The sequence below is a fragment of the Camellia sinensis genome, chromosome 10, assembly GCF_055761805.1.
Source record: "Camellia sinensis isolate YWXY chromosome 10, ASM5576180v1, whole genome shotgun sequence".
NCBI lineage: Eukaryota > Viridiplantae > Streptophyta > Magnoliopsida > Ericales > Theaceae > Camellia > Camellia sinensis.
The window spans coordinates 157,562,823-157,568,722 of NC_138970.1; the positions used below are offsets into that span (position 1 = coordinate 157,562,823).

The 5,900-nt window shown below is 35.2% G+C and overlaps 1 pseudogene; it reads right to left on the reverse strand.

Annotated features, from left to right (window-relative positions):
* Positions 1 to 2,345: 2,345 nt before the first annotated feature.
* Positions 2,346 to 4,980, reverse strand: LOC114322267 (DNA (cytosine-5)-methyltransferase DRM2-like; annotated as a pseudogene).
* Between the last annotated feature and the right edge of the window lie 920 nt (positions 4,981 to 5,900).

The following is a 5,900-nucleotide window of genomic DNA, read 5'->3' on the forward strand; positions in this document are numbered from 1 at the left end:
TCATGAAAGGAAGAGAGTGTTGGGTATGCAAACAACCTTCAGCAGACAGCCCGCAACGTAATTAAATTTTATATATACATATAAAACACATTAATGTAATTAATTATTATTATTTTTTATTTTGAAAAACCAACGCCATTTCATACCTTATGCAAATAGAATTTTTTGACAATAAATTGTAATGAATCGCAATTTTAACAAAACAAATCAAATCATAATGAACAAATTTGATACGTATAAATCGAATCGTGTAATAATGATGTATATATATAGAGAGTGTTAGGTTTTTATTCTTGGCAACCCCGTTTGACAAAACTCCTTTCAGTTGTATTTGTTTTCGCACTTTTTATTTCAGTGAGGCTATGAGTTTATTAGATGCGAATCCAACCCGAATTGAGCCTTGTAGAGAAGTTTGTGATGTTAATGCTTTCAAGATTGCCACTTCGCTGATTATGACAGGGGTCGAGCTGCCCGGTCAGCTCGCGCCCGAAGCAAAATGCAAAATTGCATTCAAAGTTGGCTGTCCGCCATTGCTCACTCGAGCTAAGAAGTCCTCGCTCGAGCGAAGGATTGCGTCAATACAAAAACCTGAAAGAGCTCATTGTTCGCTTGAGCGAAGGGCTCGTGGCTCGAGCGAAGGCACTAGTGGAAATCACGTGAGTTAAGGTTCTCGCTCGAGTGAGAGAAGCTTCGCTTGAGCGAGCTTCAAAATCCAGATTTCTATAAGGAATTGGTTTTCTTCCAAAACTAGGATTACTTTGGATTTCTATAAGTAGTTGGTTTTCTCCCAAAACTTGACTGACTTCTCCAGATCTTCTTTTTAGATATTAAGGTTTATATCTGGGGATATTTTGCTAGTTTTCTTTGATGTTTAATTGAGTGTTCAACTCATGGGTTAAGAAGAATACATCAAAGGTTTGTTTGTTCATTCTATACAAAAGAGAGAGTTGTTCTTCGGTGGATTCTGAAGAATTCGAGCCTGAAGCTTTGGTGGATTCTGAAGTGGCTCATCGTTAAGACAATTCCGAGGTGAATACGGGGTTGGAAGAGGCACATAGGGGTTGCTTCAATTCAGGCGTGGATTCGCTAGGTAATTGAGAGCATACCTATGTAATTCCATTATATCTTCTTAGTGGATTGTTTTGTGGCTGTTGTCCGTGGTTTTTTTTATCACAATTGGAGGTGTCCGATTGTGGTTTTTCCACGTAAAATCGTTGTGTCGATTTGTCTTGATTGTTTGATTGGGATTGTTGTTTACTGCTTAAAATTGATACATAATCACAAATCAACATGTAGGGGATTTCTAGATTTTTCAGAGAGAATTTACTCTTCAATCTCTCCATAAGATTCAAACAATTTCGACAATTCATCACTGCATCCCAATGAATGTTCCATACGATCAAATATCTGTGCTAAACACACACATGAAATCTAAACAATTCAATCACTTCAAAGTTTGAATTTGGGTCTTGTTTTGGGCCTGGAAAAATGTGATCACTGTCTAGCTATGGGTACAAAACTTGGGCCGAACTCTTCAGCACAATAAATCTAAGAATATTACAAAACGGGACACATAATATATATGGATATGGAAATTAGTTACAAAACAGGACACATTATATGGATAGATTGAATTTTACAAATCGTGAGCTCAGCGACAAAAAGAAGAGTGTTTTATGTGTTTATTTTTGTGTTTGTTATCAAATTATTTGGGGTTGGAATGAGTCGAGGCAGCTCACCCAATAATAAGAAGCATGTGACAAATTTAAAAAAAAAATAAAATTAAAATGACCGCATAACGTCATTAGACGAACACATAATTTAATTATCTTCTCAAGAAAAAGTCTAGGTGCGCAGAAGGTTTGAAATACATTATGTACATATGTGACACAAATTTGTGCAATCTGTGTCACATCTGTGCATTATGTGTTTTAAACCTTTTGTGCACGTAGCACGATTGTCCTGTCAATGTACAACTTTTTATCATTATACAGAAATATTGTGTATCACACCTGCAAAATGTTAAGAACCTAAAACTCAAATTCCCAAGAAATCTTAGTTATGGGCTTCCTCATAGTATTGAAAACAATCCATGACTTTATATTGAAAAATAAAATAAAATTGAACATAAATTTATAAATAGTTAAAAACTTCATAAAACAATAGACGTACAAATCATGACTGCCAGAACACTACAAAAAAAAAATAAAAAAAATAAATAAATAAATAAAATAAACAACAATTTTGAGATTTAATGTATGTAAACTAAAATGTCATTACTAAACAAAATAACTAACAAAACAGTATAAATTGTTGAATGAATGGAGAAGCGTCTTCATATATGATCAATGTTGATTCATCATAGACTTGATAGGGTCTAAAATGTGGAAATAATCAAAGAATAAAGAAGATTGCTTTCCCTCAAGCCCATTTCTACTGACATGGTTGCCCCTAACAAGGTTATTACAAGGGCTTCCACCAATCATGAGATCAATCCCACTAAATGACTCAACCCATTGCGTGATCATATGAACATTCATGTCTTGCACGTCTTCAATGTGAATTAGATTGCCTTTTTGGTTCGTTTGTTCTCATCAACAATGGATAATGGTTTGACATATCTCTGATTTCTCTGCAGAAACTACGTTCTTTAGAGGAATCCCAAGCCAATTCCAGAGAAAAGCGAAAGGAGGTTAATGCCACCAGGGAACAAAGTCTTCAAGACTGAAAGACGGTATCCCAATGTATCAACCTGCAGCAAAGTCATTTGAGTAAGGGAAGGAAATTGAAAGGAAACATGACAAAAAATTAGCTTCTAGTTTCTAATTCATTCACATGTGACAAAAATATACTTTCAAGTTTTCTATTTTATTTGATTTTCTTTACCAATATCAATGGAAGGACAGGGAAAGATGAACATGCAAAAAATTTATTTCTAGCTTCTATTTCATTCACTTTTCTTTACATGTGTCCATTGAAGGAAAAGAAATAGGAAAGAGAAACATGACAAAAATGTTATTTCTAATTTCTATTTCATTCACTTTTTTTCCGTCATTTCCCTCCTTAAATCTTGCCTCAAATATTTAATTTAAATATAGTCGAAGGAAAAGCCAATATAGACTGTATGATCATGATGCTATTGAGTCAAACCTGAATAGTGTTGCCAAGCGTTTTGTATCTTCGATTCTACTGACTCCCCTTGTGTGGTTTCTTGGAAACCCCATCACTATCTCCATCTCATCAGGTTCAACTGGTGCAACCTTGTTCTTCTCAACCCAAACAAAGTTCCATTTCCTACACTGCTCGAGCACGTATTTTTGGACGTCTAGAGAAGGTTCTCCATTTGACTTTTCAAGTGCCTTTTCGTATCCTCTCGGTGAGTTTTGCACTTCCAACACAAGTTAGAAGGCAATTAAACTTTGACCGTTTGTCCCATTTAGGCCACCATTTTTTCCTTAAAGGAAAAGCTTCATGTATAGTTAGTGATGGGACAAGAAAAAGTTGGAACCGATTGTCGATTGGCAAGTTATGAATATATCCTCTTTTTTTGGTAACAGCACATAAGAATTTTGGAGTCTACAAATTGTGGCTTGATATCATATAAGAATCGAGAAATTATGCTCCAAACCCCTTTGGGGATGAGTACTACATTTTTGTAATAAAAATATAGGGTCTGACAATTGTCTTTGGATGCTTCATTTCTCTAAAGTTTCCTCGTCTTTCAGAAGTAAAGCAGTTTTTGGCTGTCCAAATAAATAAATAAATAAAAAGAGAAAACGATAGTTAATATGTAAGAATCTGCAAAATGTAAACAAAAGCAATTTTGAATGGACTTGGATTCATAAACTAACCTTTCGATGTGAAGAGAATTCAATGTCTTCACGAGGTAGTTCTTTATGATGAAGAAAATTAGCTTCCTTTGCCATTTGGGCAGCACAGATGAAATTTGAAAGTTCTGCAATGGGGTACCTAGACCTGCAATTTTAAATGAAATTGTATAAGGATATGGAAGGGGAAAAACAATTATTTATATGAATATTTAAAAAAAAAATTCTTATTTGTCTACGTGTACAACCATTCTAACAATGATAGTATGTTTTGGTCTAACTATATTTAGGAGAGATGATTGTGAAAAGATGAGTAAAAGAAATAGTGAATGTTACTTTCAAATGTTTTGAAAAATATATAAAGATGGATCCCATTCAAAATCATCAAAAATAGAGCCAACGTCATCAAAAACTTTTCCATAATTTAAGCATTGCACAAATCAATACAAGGTATTGACACATTGTATATAAGCTAACACTAAAGAATTAACCAACGTATAGACATACTATTTACAAGCAATTATGCATCTTTGTAGAGCTAGATACAAACCACATCTATCAATTGCTATCAAAACCTTCTTGGCTAGGCTGCTTGAGTTGGGTGCGTCTATCTATGGATGGTGATTATGCTAGCATAATGAGCTCAAGAATTTTATATTGAGGTTTCATTTTGATCTAAATTGGGGCTTTCTGGTGTAGCTGTGTTTTTTCTCTAGTTATGTAGCATTGAGAATTGGCTATGCAGCAGCATTTTGATTTATTGTAATGGGTGCTAGCTCTGGACTGGGGCATTTGAACTGAGGCCTTGTTGTGTTTGCACTGTTGGGGCATTAGAATGTTTGGTTCTGCTCTGCTGCTACTGTGAAGATTATGCTAGCAAAATATGTTCTGTTGGTTGCTGGTTGCTATGGCTGCTGGTTGGTGGCATTCTGGTTTGGGCTTTTGTTTTGGTGGCATTCTATTTGGCAGCATTCAATAGCATGGATTCAACAGCAGCTGGTGTAAGGTTGTTCCTGCTGGCAGCATTCCTTGGGTGCAGTATGTTGGGTGTGGTTGGGTGAAATATGATATGCCCTATGGCAGCATACATTGGCTGCAGCTGCTGGTGTAAGGGCACAATAGCAGCTAGTGTAAGGGTGTTACCTATTGGCATTTTGTTTTGGTGGCATTCTGTTTGGCAGCATACAACAGCATGGACACAACAGCAGCTGGGAGCATACATCAGCTACAGCTGCTGGTGTAAGGGTGTTACCTGCTGGCAGCATACCTTGGGTGTGGTTGGATGGCTTTTTTCTCTGTTTTTGTTTTGTTTCTCTGTTTTGGATTGGTTTCTCGCCAATTTGTGGGTCTAGTGCTAGCAGATGATTATGCTTTCTCCTTAGTGCCAACCTAGTTGGGATTATGGAGTGTTAGCTATGATGCTTTTTGCACTTCCCTCCTTCATTGATGTATTTTGTTGCTTGTTTTTACTCATCTCATCAATAAAGTTTTCTTTTCTTTGCTGATAAAAAAAAGAAGTGACACTGTCCCATCCTTCTCTAGTGAATCGTTTGTGCTTTCCTGGGAAAATAAATAAATAAAATGAAACCACATTCAATTTAATCACAAAAGACATTACCAAAAATTCTAAAATAATTCTTTGCAAAATGATTCAAATATAAGTATTGCTGTTGGCTTTAGAAATGGTTCTCAAGAACTTTCAGGAAATGCCAAAAAATTGAAATGCATGTAATTGAAACTTAATTCTGACAAATTATTAGACGTGGCACAGAAGCAACACGACATTGGCACGAAACCAACATGTTGACATATCGATTTTCAAAAAATGCAAGACAATATTAAATTGATTTTATATTATCATTTTGTTTATTGATTAATATGCGATTAAAAGTAAGATTGGAATTTATGTAAATGATACAATTTAGGAAACAATATAAATAAGGAAATGATATAAATACGAAAACAATGCAAAATCTGATTTGATGAAGTTAAACACCAAATCATTGACAGAAAACACCATAGCAGGAGATGAATCCTTTACCCACGTTGCAATTCTTACTTTTATAAGCTCAC